The sequence below is a fragment of the Podarcis cretensis genome (assembly GCF_951804945.1).
Source record: "Podarcis cretensis genome assembly, chromosome: 3".
In the NCBI taxonomy this organism is placed as follows: domain Eukaryota; kingdom Metazoa; phylum Chordata; class Lepidosauria; order Squamata; family Lacertidae; genus Podarcis; species Podarcis cretensis.
The window spans coordinates 95,155,895-95,177,692 of record NC_137172.1 but is presented as its reverse complement, the minus strand read 5'-3'; positions in this window follow the sequence as shown (position 1 = coordinate 95,177,692).

Genomic DNA, 21,798 nt, shown 5'->3' with positions numbered 1-21,798 from the left:
TAGGCTGTCAATCTGCTTCTCTGCTCTACTGTTCCAAATTAAAACCTAGGCAGCCTCACTCGTTTCAGTGGACTGATGTCTGGAATAAACCTGCCCTGAGTCATAGTGAATGGGTGGGTTGTATGTCACAATCAATTCTGCACTGCTTTGCAAATTGAGGGGTATCATTTGTCCATGTTAATTTGTACCCAGTGTTATCCCAAAACTACGGTCATATAGTTCTCTTCCTCTGTTACTGAAATCTCATGCCTTTCTTTGACCCAGTTCATGGGTGGATGGATCTATTGTGTGTTTGGGGAAGTGGTTTGTCCATCTGTTCTCTAAGCATTCAAACGCCTCTAGAAATATCATTTTCAGCCACATTTGGATTCTGTTGGACATCACTGTGAATCAAGATGGCACATCAAACTATTCTAAAGTGCACTGATTCATATACTTCTGAAGGTATTGTTGCCCAATTTGGTGTGATGGTTACCAGTGGTGAGGAGTAGGTTTTGGCCTATATTTGTACACCAATGGGTGAGTTGAAGGGGTCTGCTGCACCAGAGAACATGCTGGGGAAGCAGACCCTAGCAGAATTGAAAAGAGGATGCCCAAGACTCCAGAGGTCCCAAGACAGACCTCATTTAGGGTATGCGTTAAAAAAGAAAAGAAAAAAGCATAAACATTTTTGTACAAATGCTTGCCTGGAGAATCACATTGCAAATTTCAAAGATTGCTGTGTTTTGGTATACAAATTGCTTTGGAATGTGTGAACTTCATAATTTCACCTTTAAATCTGAACTGAATCTAATTCCCCCCCCCCATCCTCGGTATCAGGGGCCAACAAGAAGCCTTGATGCATGCCCCACTGCCATTGTTAAGTCTCTGAACAAGATACCTCAACTTTTAATGTCTCATCTCCAGAACATGCTTCCTTGAATATTATTTTGTCAGTCAGTTTGTTCCACTTCACAAGCTGCACATTATGTGCTCCAATTATGCAAACTTAGTTACCCAAATATAGGGATGGGGAATTTCTGGCCCTCCAGATACTGCTGGACTACAGCTCCCATTATCCCTGATTATTGGCTGTGCTGCCTGGGTCTAATGGGGGTTGGAGTTTGGCAACATATGAAAGGCCATTGCTTCCCTGTCCCTGCACTAATGAACTTGGCTAAACTGCTAGGCCTAGCATCAGCACTTGACATCGCTGGGCACCTGCAAGATGCCTCAGCAGGGTCCACTGCTGCTTCCTGTTTTGGTTACTTAGATGCTCCACTCGGCACCAGGCTGCCATTGCAATTCTCCACAATGTCCCTGATATAGTGTTGCTCTGGGATGCTGTGGGAATGGCAGCTGATCAGAGCGCTGCTACCACCACTGCCCAACAAATAAGCTCAGCAGGATCACTGACCCAGGAGAGTGCCCAGCAGATGGCACTTTGCCAAGGACCGACCCCCCCCCAAACCTGGAAACTTAGGTATCCATTAAAAATCGGCAGGAACAAATGCACAGCTAGCTCAACTCAATAAGAATTGACTGATTACTATGGCCCCTTACAGCTAAACAATAAATAAACACATCATACAGTTCTTTCTGTGATGCTGAATTAATGTTAGCAAGACAAAGAATAACTTCAAGGAAACCATGCATCAATTGATTATTTTTGTCAGCACGCTGCTTCACTCCTATTGTACGGCTTATTGTTTTATATAAAGATAAATGTTTCCTTCCTCTTTCACAAGAAATGTAACACATTTGTCTTGTTGAAGTCAGCACTGCCTAACAGCCAAATTTGTTTTCCAATTAAAACCACTAGAGCAAAAGCAAGTCAATAAAACAATGCACTTCTCTTTGGTTGTCTTAAAGGTATGAATATGTTCTATGATGTTTTGGGGGCCAGGAAGAGAAGAGATGCAAGGAAATCTCATGGGCTTATGTGCAAATTTGTATCATGTGCCCCCCAATATTTAGATCTCTGGGTATTCACCTAATCTACTAAGCAAAGCAAATACCTTCAGTCATATTCTTTTGTAGACCATCTATTCATGAGAGAGGAAGAACTTCTCACCAGCTTGACCAAGTCAAATATTAGAGTTATCCAGAAATGATTATGATTATGTAGTAGGTCTGGGGTTGAGTGTTGCATAATGAATCACTGAACTGTTAGATAAATGCCCCCCATCACCCTGTGACAGGCAGCAACTTTCTTAGATCTCTGCACCAATTTTCCCCTGGCTTAATCAGGAATTCTTGACCACATATGGTAAGCTGCACAACTGAACCGCTGACCACTGTCCCATGTCATGAACTGTATAACTACAGCAACTCAGAGAATAGTCTTCCAGATCTAGACAAGCTCTCCCTTTCCAAGCTTGCCATTGACTTCTCTTATAATCATAGGCTCATAGAATTGCAGCGTTAGGAGGGACCCCAAGGGTCATCTAGTCTAACCCCCTGCAATGCAGGAATCTCAACTAAAGCATCCATGACAGAAGGCCAACCAATCTCTGCTTCAAAACCTCCAAGGAAGGAGAGTCTACAACCTCCCAAAGGAGACCATTCCACTGTTGAACAGGTCTTACTGTCAGAAAGTTCTTCGTGATATTTAGTTGTAATCTCCTTTCTTGTATCTTGAAGCCATTGGTTCTCCAGAGCAGGAAAAAACAAGTTTGTTCTCTCTTCCATGTGACAGCCCTTGAGATATCTTGGGCAGGAAGGAGCATCCTGTCTCAGTAGAAGATCTGCCTGAACGGCTCTGGCCAGAAGCAGGCCTTTCAGGACTTGCAGCCAAGATGGCACAGAGGCAGACATGATTAAGCTGTTTTGAGTTCAATGGGCTTGAGTGGTCACTGTTGGACAATGGCTATTATCAGGGCTGGCCTACCTACGTATGAGGCAAGTTGAGGCAACCATCTCAGGTGGCAGGATCCATAGGGGTAGTGGATCTTAATGTAGATTTTGATTCAACCTCTTGTTCCTGATTTAGATATTTACTCACCCCTTCTTCCCTGGCGGGGAGTGGGCACCATTTTATGGTTCGCCTCAGATACCAAAATGTCTTGGGGCCAGCCCTGGCTTTTATGGTTAATGGGTAGTGACTCTGAGAATGGTGGTAGCATCTCTTGCCCCACAATTCTCTCTCCTAGTGTGGAGTTTCCATGACAGCATCAGCTGCTATTAAGCATAAGCCCCCCTGGCACAGAAAGTTTCTGCATCAAGGGGAATCATGTAAATAGCTGCCTCTACATGTTAATACCTCACACTGGAACAAGACAGAGCAAGTTGATGTGGATTCAATGCCATGTGTATACCTAGCTGCAGGCACGCTCCATCTGGAGTTTCAGCGAGAAAAGTTTCCAAGCTTTTACCATGGAATTTGAAGATCTCCTTTTACTAAAGCACTTCATTCTACAGTAGCAAATGTTTTTGTCATTATATTCCTGTATTTCACGGCATAGAGGAAAAGCACGGAACAGGTAATATATGACCTAGGTCATACAGAGCCTGTGGGAATATATACTGTAAAAAAAAATAAAAATCATATTTATTCTGCTAACCAGTGCCAAGTGCCATTAAACAGCACTGATGTAAAATTTAAAATCATTCAATTTCCAGAATCAGTGATAGGTTTTACATCTGTGGCCATTTATTGTGAATCAGGGTAATAACTCTGACCACGTTAGAATGTTTCCATTAGTATCTATTCATGGCTAACCCATTATACAGGAATTCTGGGAGCTGGATATCCTCCCCTAATGCCAGACTTAAGAACCTTATCCTGTTGACACTCTGGATAGATTTGTATTTACTCTAGCTTTACACAAGGCGTTGTATCAGTAGATAAACAGAATTTCAAGAAAGGCATTAGTAGAAAAACAAACCTGGGCATTAAAAAACTCTCCTATTGCTTTTGTGACTTTTCTCCTGGAGAAGATCATGCAACCATTTCTGATAATAGCAGTTCAGAATTTGTTACTACAGGGTGCAGTGATGGTCACCAATTTGAATAGCTTTAAAATGAGGATTAGAGACATTCCTGGAGAATAAGCCTATCAATGACTTCAAGCCATGATGGTTGTGTTCTCCTTCCAGTATCAGAGACAGCATGTCTCTGGGTACCAGTTACTTAGACCTATAGTGGGAGATGGCTATTGCACTCATGTTTTGCTTGTCATCAACCAGAGTCATCTGGTTTGCCACTGTAGGCTCAAAACGAAGAGGAGAGTGGACTCTGGCTAGGCTTACTGCTGAAGACTTTTATTTGAGCTCTACGTGTTTCAGAGTACAATATTCCTTCTTCGGGAGCTTTAAAGAGACATAATGGATGCAAATAAACTGTTTCTTAAGGACAATGTTCAGTCATACCATAAAAGAATTTTAGCATGCAAGAATCTAAACAAAACTTTTAAAAAAGTAAAATATTTATTATACAATAGACATAGCAAAGAAAAGAACATAGCACTAAGCCCATTTTACATGGCCTTAAAACATTGGCAGTCCATATAAGTTCTCCACAGGCAGGTTTGTGAGAAGAGATTTACTTTGTTTTCCCCCTACGTATGAAGAAAAGGGAGACTGGGTTTCATCAAAGGTATTTTCATTTATAACCCCATTTGCAACTCATCTAAGACCAGTTAGTTGTTCAGGACTAGCTATATCCCAAACATTATTGAACCATGTCTCAAGAGGTAGCTCCACCTGGGATTTCCAGTGACATGTGGCTGCCAGTAGAAAAAAGAATTAAATCTTTATGCTGGATAGTATGATTGGAATCTGAGTTTGGTGAAAGCAGGGCTAAGGCTGGGTTTGGTGAGAGAGGTTGTTTAACGATTTTGGAGATGATATCAAAGACCCTGGTCCAAAAACATAGAAACGATTTTGCATTCCCACCAAGCATGAAAATATGTTCCAAGGTCCCCACATTTAATACATGCACATCAAAGACTTAGCTTGATACACAGATTGTATCAAATGTCTGAAAAAACAAAGGCTATTCAGTGGCAGACAAGAAGAATGGAGGATCTTTGAAGCCTCAGTTATTCTGAATCTTATGAAGGCATTTAACTTCAGTATAAATGCAAGCTGTATCTGAAAACCCTGCACTGGCCTCAGTAGGAACAGAATGGTGGACTTAATGGGTTTGGGGTTGTTGTTTTTTATTCAGCAGGGCTTGTCTTAATTTCTGAGAACGTTTGAAAGATTCCTGGAACAAGATTCGTACTGATAATTATTTTTTATGTTTTGGTTTTAACTTTTGGTTTAGAATAACTTTGGATTTCCCAGATAAATGATGAGGGTGGAACCAGCAGTCATTTGTTCCTCCTGTCCCCATTAAGGTTCTAATGGGGTACAATTTGTGATTCGAGGACCCGCCACACACTTGAGGATAAGAAAGACACACGGACACAGTATATTAGGTTAATGAGCTAAAAAAGGCCACAACTTTATTGATTACAGCATGTGAGAGGTATTGGCTTAGGCACTGGATAAAACAACAGAGCGTGACTCCAACCCCTCAGGGAGGGGCGAGTCTAACAAGGGTTAACCACCAGTAGGAGGAGCCTGTTGATGCAAATACAACTATAAGCTCACCCCTGATGTCACCAGGGGTCCTAGCCGCCAGCAGGGCATCGGACAGGATCCACGACCACTGGATTCCTTTAATGGAATACCCATAGAGTATTTGTCTTTGTTGTTGTAAAAAATATATATTAAAAGGATCAAAATCAGCCCCGAGAAGATTGTGCCATCATTTATTTATTTATTTGCTGCAGGTGCAAAAATGTCTCAGGCTTGCATTATTTAGAAGAATGGATAGGAGAGAACTATGGTCTTGAGTGAATAAAATACTCTATGAGCCCTTTAATAAAAGGTGCCATACAAATTGCATTGCTGTCAAAATACAGTCGCAGTCCGTTCAAGGCAGAAATATATAGGGCATTCTCTCAGCAATATGTAATGAATTTAGATGTGTTTATGCAAAGGTATTTTGATTTATGACTGTAAAGGCTTTTTTTGGAATACATTCCACTCTACAGTGTAATTGTAACAAGATTATAGTCGGTATGCCCTTGAGTTCCTGGTGGGTATAAAGCTATCTCGGTATACTTTTACCCAGTGACTGCATGTATATTTTGACATCCTTACTATCACTTAGGAACAAGGACATTACAGTATTCTGACATCATCCCCTAAGGTCTTGCCTGAGGAGGGAGGAAGTACATTGCTGCTCTAGAAATTCCACTTTGCTGCGAGCAGCTGAAACTGATTGCAGTTTGTCTAATGCCAGTTAAATGGCTAGGTTACTGATACTCACTGTTTCAGAAACAGAACATGGTCGCAGTGTAGTCAGTAAGGCTGGCTCAATACATTTTTCTGCCCCCATCCTCCTTTCTCCAGGAGGACCAACACTTTAAATTAAGGATATGGCACCTCAGACCGGCGGGGGGGGGGGGGGGAGAGGTATAGTTTAGGATAAATCAGAAGAGGGGTATTTTTGTTGTCTGAGAAATGAGGGCATAATTGGGGTGATGATGGAAGTAGCTCTGAAACATTTGAGGAAAGGTGGTTTCTACCATGTTGGAAACAGAGACAGCTTTCCCCAGTTCAGGGGTGCCAACTTGAATAAAAAATGGGGGGGGGGAGGTAAGCCCTATTCTGCATAATCCAGGGCCTAATCCGGCCCACCAGTCGGTTTAATCCGGCCCCTGTGGCAGTCTATTTCCTTGGGTAAAATTTTAAAAAACCTCTAGAACTTCAATCCTAAAAAAAAAAAAAAAAGCTCCACAACTTCTTCAATCCTAAGAAAAGCTCAGCAACTTTGGCTGGCCCTTTGTTCGGCCCTCACAGCCCTTCACTTCATCAAATTTGGCCCTCTTTGGAAAAAGTATGGACACCACTGGCATAATCAATCCCTCACTGACATGCAGACGTACCTTGGAGGTCGAACAGAATCCGTTCCGGAAGTCTCTTCGACTTCCAAAATGTTCAGCTTCCAAGGCATGGCTCCTGCATTTCAATTGTTTGGGAGCTGTTCCAGTTTAGAGGCATTTGGCTTCCGAGGTTCCACTGTATATATAACTTTCGGGTTGTGAACATGGCAAACCCAGAAATGTATACTTCTGGGTTTCGCCACGCACGCATGCACAGAAGTGGTCTGCATGCCTCACGCATGCACAGAAGCACTCTATCACACATGCGCAGAAGCCTCTCCTTACAAAAGTTCCTTGGTGTGCACGGACCCCCAGAATGAACTAAATTCATATCCGGAGGGTCCACTGTGTATATATATATATATAGAGAGAGAGAGAGGGGAGAAAGTGACTTATGTAGGAATGTTTGTGGGCATTAGGCTTCACCCACTATCTGTCCCTTGAGAATTCAGGATGATGATGATGATGATGATGATCAGTGTTACCCAAACAAATTACAGTTGTAGGGAATTTGCTTGGGATATGAATTTGGCATTTCACCACTTGACTTGTTACATTTCCTTTGGTTGTTGTCAGTGAGTCATATGGTCAAGTCTAAAAGGCATATTTGCCAACTTGGAAAGCTCTGAACTCATACACTCGCGCTCAAAATGGTTCTTGAAAATTTTAGTACAGTTTCTGCTTGCCCTGCCAAATGGGCAGGTCACTTTTCAGGTTAGCGTTCCTTTCACCACTTCATCCATGCAAGTGGATGAAATCTTCAAAGACTAGGCTATGCATGTGCTTGTAATTCAGGTGTGCACATCATTTTCTAGGATTCCAGCCCACATGACTACGGATTTGTTTACGTGAATGGAAATTATTGTTCAGGGAGTGGACATCGGAACGGCGTTTCTGAAAGTAATTAGTGAATCAAATAGAGAGCTCAAAGCCATTCATTACCACCAAATCCATGGGGAAAAGCAGGAGCGAATTATTTCAATGTCAGCATATGGAGGCTCAAATTATAGACAGAGCGTGCCTTTGCCTTGCTCCAGGAAGGCTTGTGGTGTCATTGCTCAAAGGGATGTGGGGATTATTATTATTTTACTCTGGAATGCTGTTTGTACCATCAAAGGAAGTATATCTATATAAATAATATGGTTTGATAAACCAATCTATAATTTTGACGGGTCAGGAGGGATGCAACGTAAGGCAAAAAAAGAGGAGGGTTTCCCAAAAGCTGTTTTTACTAGGAACTAAAGTTGATTATGAAAATAAGAGTCATCAAGACACGGATGGAAAACATCTGGTTCTCTCGGGCAGATGGGCAATTCAGTTATCAACGCTGCTAAGTGAATAGGCAGATTTAATGCCGAAAGCATGGCTTCCCCATCCTCATTCATTTGCAGTTTGTTGAAATGCTTGCTCTGATGAAACAGAGCTTTTCAACTATTTGACACGCTCTGCATTTGCTTGGTCTATCTCTCCCCCCCCCCCACAATCCCGCTCAGTCCACACCTTCCCTGTGCTTTGTTCCTACCCCCATTTCTAAAACAAAGAGAGATGAGTCACCGTTCAGGAAGGCACAAGAGTAGAGCAGTCATGTGGCTTTTCCATTAAAGGACCGTCAAGGCAAATTCATGCCTTGAATAACTCGCCTGCGATTTCTATGGAGCTGCGTGGCAAATTTGCTGGGAACCGTGATGTGCGGCACAAAAGGAAATAATAGCATACACAACAATGGCTAAGAATAATGCTAGAATCACACAGAAGAGGATAGAGCTGTCTTTGAATTTTACTGTCAGAAGTTGAATCTATTGAGATAAATTGGAAAGGGCTAGCCCTGAAGGTCGTGGCGGGATATCAACAGTAAAAGCAATTGCCAAACACACTCCAGAAGTCCCTTTGAACTCTCATAGTCAGGATGGAACTTTCTACATTTTGGGATTGTCAAATATCTATATAATATCCATAATTCAGACTCTTAGTAATGCCTGGTTAAATTCTGTCCTTTGTTACACTTGAAATCAGAAGGGATGACCCTGACTTCCTAACAGTGCAATAAGCAGCAGGCAGTTATTATGTCTTGGCAGATTATCCTACCCACATATTCTGATTTGGGGTGTTTATGTGTCTGCATGACCTTTGTGGAGCAACATACTTCATTGTCATTGCCCTGCCTCCCTGCTGCCATGCAGAGGGAAGAGGCCGCTTTTGTCATACTGATTTCAGTCTCATAGACGGGAAATTCTCTGAGCACTGCCTCTTGAGTTATGCAACGGAAATATTAGAATATATACACATATAAACATGTGGAGCTGGGTATGTTTAGCCTGGAAAAGAGGAGACTGAGAGGAGATAGTCATCTTCAAATATCTCAAGGGCTGTTGCATGGAAGATGGAGCAAGCTTGTTTTCTCCTGCTCTGGAAGGTAGGACTTGAACCAGGGGCTTCGATTTACAAGAAGGTTACAAGACTAAACATCAGGAAAAACTTTCTGACAGTGAGAAAGGTGACTTACAGTGGAGCGGTCTCCCTTAGGAGGTTGTGGACTCTCCAATACCTCACACTACCAAGGAAACGTAATTAACTAATAGAATGAGAACCAACCTGTTGATGCTGACAACATCTAGATTCTGATATAGAACTAACTGATACTATGACCTTTGAGCTGGCTATACATCAAAAATAAGAACAGCCTCTCCCCTCCTAGAGGAAAGAGTCTCTAAAATGAAAACCATTTATAAATCTAATTTGTGAGATGTTTTTGGAAGTGTCAAGCAGCTTGCGTGGTTTGTTTTTGTACAATTGTCTTGATTTCTTATTGATTGCTAGACATCCCACCCAATGGATTGTGTTTGAGTGAGATCAAAAGTGGCTGGCTTTACCAAACATTTCATCCATCAGCAACTGTTGCTCATATATCTGAAAATAAAAGTAATTGAATCTGATTGGAAACTATTTTGTGCAAACATGAACCTGCTATAGACCCGTGTATGTATGTGTGTGTGTGTATCCCAAACAATTTTGTTAGCTGATACGCTTATTTAGAGACATATCCCTGTTCTTGGACATCCACAAGCACATGTTTTGTCTACACTATAAATTTAAGATTCAGTGCTAGATCACGTCGGCAAGCATCACTGAGGTGCAGCATCCCAGACTCCAAACAACTGGGAACAGATATAAGAAACCATAAGAAACTATAGACTTATATGGGTTGAATGGCACCACTTTGAAGAAGGACACATGTATTTGATCAAAACATAACAAGGGGCAGGAATGCGACTATATAGTCTTTGTTAACATGGCGACCTCCGGATGTTTACATCAGCTCCAGCTAGCATGGACAGTAGTCGGGGATGGCAGGATTTGGAGTCTGCAGCATGCATAGGGGGCACCATGTCTTGAAGTGATTGCGTTCAGAATACTATTTAAAACAATGATTTAGCTAACATATATGCTGGGGTGGGGGTGGGAAGTTTCCTAAAGGGAAACAAGATAGCTTTTCTCACAGTGCAATCCCAGACACATCTCATCTCACAGAGCTCAGTGGAACTTACTTCTAGGTAAGTGGGCACAGAGTTAAGGTTGCAATCTTCACATTCTTTTAAATGGTTTGCTGTAACGCAAAGCTTGCCCTTTCCCCCAAGTACAAGCTCTTAAAAAAGAAGAAGAAGGGGGAAAAACCACCCACAACCCAAAGAGCATCTTTTTCAGACTCACAGCTAGCGTACATTTTATTATACAAAATGGGGGAAATAACTGAAACGACAATTTTGCTGCAGTAAATCTGGCTATTTCCCAAGTGCGATGTATGAATAATGCTGTATAAGAAATAGAAGTAAACCCTCAAGGTCTGATGGAGATGATGCAAATGGTTGTATAATGCCATTTGTTTGCCAAGAGTTTCTAGAAATGACTTGCAAACACCCACTAATCTTTTAATTTTTTTTGCCAGTGATGTCTAGAAATGACTTGCAAAACACCTACCCAGATTTATTTTAGGACACTTCCTGGCTGTGGGATGTTAGGAACGGAAATGTATAGTTGCATCACCATAGTCACCCTGATTGGCTTTGTAGTTTGCTGAGGACAGACTTTCCGACGGTGGCTGACAGTTAGCCTTCCCCAACCCAGTGACCCCCAAATGCTGCAAACTGCCACTCCCACCATCCTCAGCCAGCACAGCTGGAGAAGGCAACTGCAATTCAAATATAGAGCTAGAATCTGTATCTGTTATACCATCTCTGTGTACAGGAATCAAACTCCTGTCATTGCATGAGGAAAACCTGAATCGTGTTGGGCTAAAGCTCAAGACATAATAGATAGGTGTTGCTTATTTTTAGTGATAGGTGAGCTTCCCTTGGCTCATGTCAGATTGGCTCAGACATAAGACAATTGGCTTCCTGATCATCATAGGGTTAAGGTTGGGGTGTGGAGCTATTCTGATTTCTGAGGCAGCCTGAATTAAGAGACCAAACCCATCACCCATCTATCCTGAAACTGTCATCTGCATCCCAAAAGAATGGAGAGGGCTATATCTGTTGCCAAGTTACAGGGAACCAGGCAGAGGGCCTTCTCGGTAGTGGCACCCGCCCTGTGGAACGCCCTCCCACCAGGTGTCAAAGAGAAAAACAACTACCAAAGGCAGCCCTGTTTAGGGAAGCTTTTAATGTTTAATAGGTTATTGTATTTTAGTGTTTTGTTGGAAGCCGCCCAGAGTGGCTGGGGAAACCCAGCCAGATGGGCGGGGTATAAATAATAAATTATTATTATTTCATATGCCCATTCTATCCTGTTCCACATTAATCATTTGTTGTTGTTTTTAAAAAAAGCACACCAAAAATTGTGTGTGTGTGTGTGTGTGTGTGGAGAGAAAGAGAGGGAGGAATTTCAGAGTGTCAGACTAGCACCTGAAAGACCAGGGTCTGAATCCTCACTTGGTGTGACATTGAGCCAGTCACTGCCTCTCAGCCTAACCTACCTCACAGGGTTGTTGTGGGGATTAAATGACAAGGGGGAGAACTATGTTTGCCACCTTGAGCTCCCTGGAGAACAGGGTGGGGTGTAAATGCAATAATAAATGAACAAGTAAACCATTGTGCAAAGTCTGGCTACAATATCTTAAGAAGTGCAGAAATAATAGAGAGACAACTTTCCAAAATATATAGTAGATTTCAAATAAAACATACGGTGTTGGGCTTACTCTTGCATGCACTGAGGGGGATCTGTGGCCTTGCCCTCTCTTCATCACCCTATTAGATAAATGAACTGTCTATGATTTTCCCACTAGAGATTGGGGGCATTTAGCAGCCCCCGCCCCCGCCCCTCCGTCTGGAAAGGAGTCACTTTGACATCAATAAATCTTCTCCAGCTCTAGGTTTAATCTCAACTGGAAAATAATTTGGGGGCTCCTAGTCCTTTCTTCTTCTTTTTGCTTGTTTCTAGGCCCAAGCATAGTGAGTGTCACTGACATCTCTATTTGTTCTGAAAGATAATCCAGTAAACAACAAACCTTGTTTTTTCCAGATCTTTGCCTGTTTTTATTTTTATAATCGCAATGTTTCCACGAAAGGGTATAGGTCAGACATGAGACCAACAGAGCTGTAAACAGTTAATAACACATCCACCATCCCCTCAGTGATTTGCCTGCCCACCTTAAAAAGAGGGTGCTTCAAGCTTCTTGACTAGCATAGTTGCTAAGTAACTAGATCAGCAATATACTCCCCTTTTTATCTCTTCCTTCTCCCAAAGTATAACTCCAGCCTTTAAAAGCAACCCAAGCCATCAAGTTTCGTTTGAGTACATTTCTAGAGCATGTGCATCCAACTATGGCACTTTTATGCAAAACCTCTAGGACAAAGTCCAACAGAAGTGAACAAATACTATGGTGAGGTCAGAAACAAAATGTCTAAGCATTCCTGACCTAAGATGTTACTGTTACTCTCCCTAAAAGAGGTGCTAACTTGACTAACATATTGTGGGGGCCCAGGTAAGCCCCGCCTCACATAACTGATCACATGACACGGTGCACACACACACACACACACACACACACACCATTTGAATGGCAATGTCCATCAACTTTGGTGGGAGGCCTTAAATATTTCATTGCATGGGCAAAGCCCCCACGGCCCCTAGGAGTTGGCTCCTATGCTCCTTAATCTATGTTTGGTGTGTTGGGGGGACTGACCCAAATTCCCCTCATCTCTAGTAGCAGCTGTGAATTAAAGCAAATTATTGCTTCCATAACTTAAGTGAGAAACAAGAAAATATAATTGGGAAAAAAATGAAAGTTCAGGTATGGATATAGTAGACTAATAGCCTCGGGGGCACTCTTGCTTAATTCATGTTCTCAGAATGGCCCCAGGAAGTGCAAATTGAAACACTTGGGTGCATGCCTTTCATTGATCCTTCAGCATACAATGTGTCTTGCTCCTTCTGTTACTGTGTCTCTGTATAGCCTTCTGCTAGAAAGCGTTCTGCTCTGCATAGCCTTATCAAAATGAGGGACTTCACATTTCCCGCAAGATGGAAGGGGGTTCCTGTTGTTGTCTATTAATCTATGTGGATTGTCCTCTAAGATGTGATGATGTCTATATTGTTGTTGTTGTTGTTTAGTCGTGTCCGACTCTTCGTGATCCCTTACCATTTCCCACCCCCCACAAGGGAAATGATAGGGGGAAAGGTAAAGGATAGCTAATGGTAGATCTTACAGAATCTAGGAATTATGAAAGCCTTCGAGTGATATAGAAATAGCCTTCTACTGAGCTGGAACATTATTTGGCTCAGGGTTACTTGGCAGTGGCTCGCCAATGTCTTGGGCAGAAGTCTTTCTCAGACCACCTCCCAGGAAACTTTTGCACAGGAGATGTCAGGAATTGAACCCGGAACCCTTTATGGACAAAACATGTGCTCCGCTATTGAGCCATTGCCCTTCCCCTTAATGTGTTTACCAGTGCTATTTGTCTAGAAAAAGAGAGAGGTGCCGGAACTCACCATGAACACCTCTCTTGTTCTCTTATAATGGCAATGGCGCTCATTTGAGAGGTAGCAAAGATGAGTTCCGGTGAGTTCCAACTGAGAAAAAGCCCTAGTGCTTACAAAGATGAGGAAGGAGGAAAGATGGCAAACTGGAGGGAGACTGTTCTACACATTAAGGGCAAAGTTCCCACTGCCTCTGACTAGGGATGGGGGGGGGGGAAATTCATCTCAGTTCATATTTAAAGGTGAACCTACGTAATTCTCATTTTCTGAAACAATATGCCAACCAAAACATACCCATCCTTTGAAATTTGCATTTCTCTAAATTTTGCAATGCAATTCCTTTGCCGAGTATTGTGTTGAGTAATGTGTACTTCCACATTATGGATACTTTTTTGGGGGGGCATAAAAATACATGCATTAGCAATAGCAATACAGAGTTATAGAGAAGTTCCACAACACAGCTAAAAGTCTTTGAACTAGCAGAAGTGCTTAGGTGAATATCACCCCCAGTTCTCATATCTGCTATTGAACATCTAGTTTGGTCCTCAATATGTGATCACAAAGGGCATCGGAATACAGATGCTACCAAGTCAAAATTCAAAGAACTGGCTCTTAAATATAATGGTCCCCACTTCCACTTAGTAGTGCTTAATAAAAGAGAATGATTTCGAAGTCGCTAAGCCTTAGAACTGAGGCAGACTGAGTTATAATGAGCAGCACACAAAACAATTAAATCTGCTTAAACTGAAAGCCACTTGACTCAATTGTCTTTGTGTCACTGTAAATGTTATCAGTAGCCATTGATTCATTTCACCAGTGACTGCAGAGACAATGAAAGGTTATGACTTGTTTGACAAATACATTGTACTGGTTTGCATAGAATGTAAATAGGCTCTGCTTGTTGTTGCTGAATCATTAAACTAAGTGACCGTGGAAATTAAATTCAGTTGAATGTGGCCTACAAACCACATTCAGCAAAATAGGAAGCTCTCAGAGAGGTCCTTCCTTTTGAAGAAAAATGAGCATAGGATAGGCAAGGAGGTGGGTGGGAAATAAAGGGAGGGGTGGTTTGGTCAGGTGTGGGAGAAGGGCAAAGAGATAGGAGGGGTTTGTGAGTGAGGTGAGCAGGGGTTGCACACAATATGCATGTGACTTTTATATTGTTACATATATGGATATTGTGCTGTTGAATAGCTATGGACTTGGGTTGTCACCTCCACCCTTATAATGTTGAGATTGTGTTTGTTTATTGCATACTTATGCACGCACATATACATATGCACAGAGTTACAGTTCTCGAAGTGGTTTAAAAGTCATACTTTCTTCAGAGGAAACTCTGGAAATTGTAGCTCTTTGGGGGAAGGAGAGGTCTCCTAACAACTCTCAAAACCCTTAAGAAAGTACAGCTCCCAAAATTCCTTGGCGGAAGCCATCACTATTTAAAGTGGCACAATAACACTTTAAATGCATTGGTGTGAATGTGGCCTGTATCAACTGACTAGGATGCCATACTGCTCAACTGTCCCGGTAACCGGGACATCTCATTTTTTTATCACGAGAACACGGTGGCCATTTTGGACACTGCAATCTCACATGATTTATCGCTGCAATCTCTCCCTGAAGAATTTTTTTTTGTGGGGCCACAATCTCACGTGGTTCACACAACTTAGGTGAGAGTGTGGCCTTGGAAGATTCACACCCCAGTTTTTCACCTCGAAGCTTTGGATGGTATGGGATGTATGTGAAGTTACTTACACCAATTCCCTCAAGTCAGTATTTCTGATTAGAATATCTTAACCACCATACTGCACTCTGTCTCCTCCCCCCCCCTTTTGGCAGGCATGCTAAGCAACCTCTTAAAATGTGCCCGTATTGTAGAATGAGAGCGTGTCTGATTTTTGTCCATGTGTACCCCCATTTTTCAACACACCTGTTTTTGTCTGTTGGCTGTCATGCTGCTTTGCTTCGTTTGACATGACGTGACAGAAAAGGTAAACCAGAGAACTTTTTGTTCTCCTCTGACAACATGCGGCTAATGCGAGCTCTGCTTTGCGTGACATTTAAGACGACAGGAAGACCTTTGTCCGGTGCTGCTATTACGATTAGGCACTCTGCGGTTCTAATGATAATTAGAGCCATTTCCTTCCTTTAGTTAAAATATGCCCTTTACTGATGATTGTGCTGCTTCTGGCCTTCAGGATGACTCACCATCTGAGTGCAGATACATTCAGAATCATCTGAGAGGTTTGTCTCCTGGAAGGATATTAAAACTGTATTTCATTCTGTGAATCAAGGTTTGAGCCTCCCTTTCTCTGCCCACCTCACCCCTCAGAGTGGAGGTCAAAGATAATTCTAGCCTTGAAAGTTTCAGACGGTGAGCTCTGCTCACAATTATGCTGCAACAAATAAAATCCATCAAAACTCTGGAGTGAGGCAGCCATTGACAAATCTATTTGGTTTAAAAGGTGATTAAAAAACACACGTTTTGGATAGCTTAAGGCTTTCCATTGATTTCAGTGCCGGTTCAACAGGCTGATTTTCAAATCTTTGATGCTTTTTCCTATTCATTTTTATTTTGTCTAAGAAAGATTTTTGACAAGGAAGCAGCAGATATGTGTATGCAGGGGCTGGGAGATGTGGCAGATTTGCAGATTTTAGTAAAACATTCTGCTTTGGTGCTGGCATGACACAGCTAAAAAAATGAAGCATAATGGCAGCTGGGGTTGTCCCCAAATAATTTCCTGCCTGAGAAAGAATAGCAAATGGTCACATTCTCCCTCAGAATCAAGGTGCACAATACCCAATTTGCTACGCTTACAGAATTCCAGCAGATGTGGATCTCCAAGCAAGAATACAAAGGAGAAAAACAATGTGTAGAAAGGAAATGCCCATAAAAACCTATGATTAAAAATAAAATAAATACTGCTGCCTTCCCCAGTGCTTCTAATATTGGATAGCTTTAGCATACTCAGGAATCAAAAGTTTTGTGACTCTTTCGTGAGAAATGTACGTATACTTTTTAGTGCATTCTGCAATCTCCATTTTTTACTTGAGGCAGCTGCCTCACCAGACTCTGATAGTGACACATTATTATTATAATCATTGTTGTGATGGTTTGTTATGCCCTTGAACCTCCTAAGTATATTTATTAAACAGAAGGAACTCTGCCCTCAGGCTTACAATATTAAAAAAACACAAAAAATAAACACTCTTCATTCATATAGTTCATTAAGTATTTAAAAAATACTTCACGTATCTTGGTAAGCCTTCCAGCAGACCTATAAACCAGTATAAGATAAGCAACATATCAGAGCCAGTTGAGGCAATCTAGTGATTTCATGGCTGTGGCCAATGAGGTACTTTCTAGCTGACATGTCAGGGTCAGGTTTGACCCAGACCCTGAGGAGAACTCTTTGGAGGAAGCTTGGGGCGTCACCCTACAGAGGACTCTGTTCCAGCTGAAGACATGGGGGAACTTGCAGTACTCCATCTGCAAGAGAAACCCAAAGAACCCCATCTCATGTGTGCTTTGTCTGGAGAGATTTCTGAGGAGATTTCACCCCTCCCATATCCAAGAATCTCCTGATGATCTCTGATGATTCTCCAGAGAGGAGGGGCGGTTTTCTACTCTCTACTTATTAAGCTCCAGCACCACATCAAAGAGTCAGTCAGTCAGTGTGTCGGAGAGAGAGAGAGACTGAGTGTTACAGATCGTGTGTAGAGATAAGGTTGCTGCTAAGAGCAGCTGCAGACACTCAGTGTAGTGCAGCATTCATTTATGCTTAGACCTCATTTAGCTCTGTATATAGTTGTATTATATTTGTAGATAGAATAAAAGAAGATATTCTACAGAGCTGCTCTCCGAGTCATTTATACTCTGCTAGACTCTGCTATAATCTGCTGTGCGACAACTGTCTTCTTGTGGAAGTGAATCCGGTGCTCACAACTCTAAGCTGTGAGTCCACAGCACTTTGACCTGTTCCTGTGCAGAAGGTGGTCTGTGAAAGTGCTACCCAGCTCGCCTAGCCCAGTCGGGGTTGAAGTGGATGAGTCCAGTTAGTGGCACTGGCTCAAGGGCGATGCTGACAACTTGCAGTACTCCATCTGCAAGAGAAACCCAAAGAACCCCATCTCATGTGTGCTTTGTCTGGTCCACCTATGAAGCCATTCAACCCCAACCTGAGCCCTGCCTTGATCCCTTGTTCTCCTCTATCACTCCTTGGGCCTCAGGAATGAAGATGGCAGTGGAACTAACTATGGAGGAGAATCCACAGACTACCATGATGCCCCACATATGTGTCTATAAATATTTTTTTCCTATTACTGACTGCAGTTCTTGCAACAGCCACTTTTCTACCTCAGCTATACCTCTAATGTGTGGTCCTCAGAGGGCTGGCCATGGTTTAATGTGGCCCTCTTTCCGAAGAATGCTAGCCACATGGCCAGTGTAGTGTAGTGGTTAAGAGTGGTAGTCTTGTAATCTGGGGAACCGGGTTCGTGTCCCCATTCGTCCACATGCAGCTGCTGGCTGACCTTGGGCCAGTCACACTTCTCTGAAGTCTCTCAGCTCCACTCACCTCACAGAGTGTTTGTTGTGGGGGAGGAAGGGAAAGGAGAACGTTAGCCACTTTGAGGCTCCTTCGGGTAGTGATAAAGCGGGATATCAGATCCAAACTCTTCTTCTTCTTCACACAATACAGTGGTATCTTGGTTTTCGAACGTAATCCGTTCTGGAAGACCATTTGAGTACTGAAACGTTCAAAAACTGAGGACTCAAGAGCCGACAGCTAGCCCTCCGGATCTTGCACTCAGTGGAAGCTGAGTAGCATGTTCGACTTCTGAGGCGTGTTCAAAAACCGAAGCATTTACTTCTGGGTTTACAGTGTTTGAAAACCAAAATGTTTGACTTCTGAGACATTTGAAAACTGAGGTACCACTGTACACGATTTCCTCCTTTAAATAATGCAGAATAACTACCAGTCCCTAATACTCCAGCATTGTACCACCTACATTTCAATAGGTGCACTTAATTCCCTCCCCCCTTGCCTGTGCTAAACTTTGCTGAAAAGCCACTGCATATTTCGAGACTGCCACTGAACAGATACTAAAAGTGCACTCAAGCCTTCCCTGGGGCAACGCATCTCAGCTGTACTCTATAGGGCATTCTGGTGGGAAAGAGGTGGGGTTGGGGAATCTCCTTTAATGTAGATAGATTCCCCCAGCCTATGCCTTTAAATATTGCTGCTTTGGATCTCACATCCTACTTGCAGCGGCTCAGTCTTGCTTTTAGTCATTTCAGAAGAGGCTGCCGCTTCTGGTGCTGCTAATGTGGGGGAGGTATGTTGGGTCTACGTAAAGTAAGTCAGCCGGTACATGTGTGGGCAGCCTTTTGATTGTACTTCAAGCGGTTTGTCGTTCGCTGAAAGGATGGGATGAGTGGAATAGTAACAGTAGCTTCTGCAGGAGTGGGAGAAAAGCTAAGAGGTTCTTTTTTTCCTGCTGCTTTTCTCTCTCTTTTCTTCTTCTTTTTTCTAAAAAAATTGTTTTGCTTGCAAGCTGTACAACTGCTGCTATGTCTGAAGGAATGAGGAAAATACACACACACACAGTGAAGAAGAAGATTTACTGCAACAGTCAAGATTTCTAACCAGCATAAACAGGCTGTTTGATTTAATGGAAGCACACGGGCTTGGATCCTGAGTTTTCACTCCATAAGGGCATATTGGCATATTGCACTATGGGCATATTGCACTAATGGAAACAGAATTTGGAAGGCAGTAGTTAGGGACTGGGATTGCTATTTGCATTTTAATATGAACCTAGCTAATGCATACTTCATGAAACTACATACAAACCGAAACACAGCTATTCTTTGGAATTTGCACTTCTCCAAATGTTGTTCTCTATCCAAAAAAATGTGGACAAAAATACATATACAGTATATTCAGAGAAAGCACAGTGGTACTTCGTGTTAAGAACTTAATTCATTCTGGAGGTCTGTTCTTAACCTGAAACTGTTCTTAACCTGAAGCACCACTTTAGCTAATGGGGCCTCCTGCTGCTGCTGCGCCGCTGCTGCACGATTTCTGTTCTCATCCTGAAGCAAAGTTCTTAACCCGAGGTACTATTTCTGGGTTAGCAGAGTCTGTAACCTGAAGCGTATGTAACCCGAGGAATATAAAACTGCATCACAATAGGGGAAATTCCTTGCAAAAATGTGATTAAGAGTGGAACCTTGGTCAGCACAGTGTAAACCATACTGGATGCATTTACAGATAACAATTGCATCTGTCTGTTTGCACATCCTTTCTATGTTTCCACTGTCTTGAAATACAGCATTGCCCTTCAGTGAGAATTGCAATCAGCTGGTGAATCTTCCATGTTCTTGCTGCCTTATGTTACTTTTGGGAGCAAAGAGTGGCTCACAACGTCATGGAACATTGTCCAACAACCCTACAGACAAATCAGGTTCAATACACAATAATCTGGAAGCATATACCGTATTTTTCGCTCTATAACATGCACCTGACCATAACACGCACGTAGTTTTTAGAGGAGGAAAATCCGTGGGCATGCCATCCGTAGGCATTCCCTCCATAACACACACAGACATTTCCCCTTACTTTCTAGGAGGAAAAAAGTGAGTGTTATGGTGCAAAAAATACGGTATATATATATATATAAATACACACACACACACACACACACACGTATGTATATGTATATGTATATGTATACATATATAATATTCAGTGAAATCATTTATGTAAACTGTGGGGTGATCCTCAGATAAAGGGCAGTAAATAAATTTAATTAATAAGAATAATGATGACACGTGTCTATGCAGAAGTAAAAGCTGTTGAATTCAATGGGGAGTACTCCCAGGCAAGTGGGAATAGGATTTTATATTTAATGCATTTGGGAAAACCTGTCAGGCTGAGTCTGCAATGCTTCTCAGTCCCCAGCAAGGGAACATGATCTCAGAGATGTTATTGGAAGATAAATATTTGAATCTGCACAGTAATAGGTCCTTTCGCCCCTTTATCCATTACCTTCAAAGCCCAGGAAATTATCAAAAGCCATCATTTCCCAATCAAACAGAAAATATGGTTTCACAGGAAGTAATAATTGATGTCCTGAGAAAATTCAAAGGAAAGAAGTAAACGGCTGGCGGGGGCTGGTGGAATCCATTATCACTGCTTAATTCAAGACAATCTGCCTTGTTCCGCTTCTAGCCTAAGTTCTGCAGGGATGTCTAACCCTTAATTATGTAGTTCTGTGAAGCTTACTCTGCCTTTTAAAAGCCAGGCAGTCAAGAGAGCATGCTCTCCTTCGTGTTCAAAATAAAAAAGCCCTCACAAAACTGTGTGTGTGTGTGTGGGGGGGGAACAATCTCCCTGTAATTCTTGTCACAGTTCATGAATGCATGCCAAGTGGCTATTTCCTAATTTGAATGTTTTTCAGGTCACTTGCCTGATTTTGCGCTGTAATTAATATCCATATGTAAAACAAACAGTCTCTCCGTCAATTCCGACTTCCATATCATCCACTATTTCTGTTAGCCTGGAGCAATATTCAGGGAGGGCTCTCAAGACATGCTGCTCGTTTTACACTGTGTCACATCCATCTAAAATAGCTTGTTGCTGACTAAAGAGCTTTTAGTAAGAAATAAAGTTACCTTGGGCATCACCGAATACAGGTTTAAATTTAAAAGGTAAGCACGGCTTACTAGTGAAAACATTTGCACACAGATAAGGAAAGCTTTTGGAGAATTTGTGTAGTTTGTTTACCACTGTCAAATGAATCCTGTATAAATAGTTTCATCTTTCTTGAAGTGAAAGAATGTGGAACCTGTGGTCCTGCAGAGGTTGTTGGACTACAATTTTCATAATCTCTGACCACTGGGCAT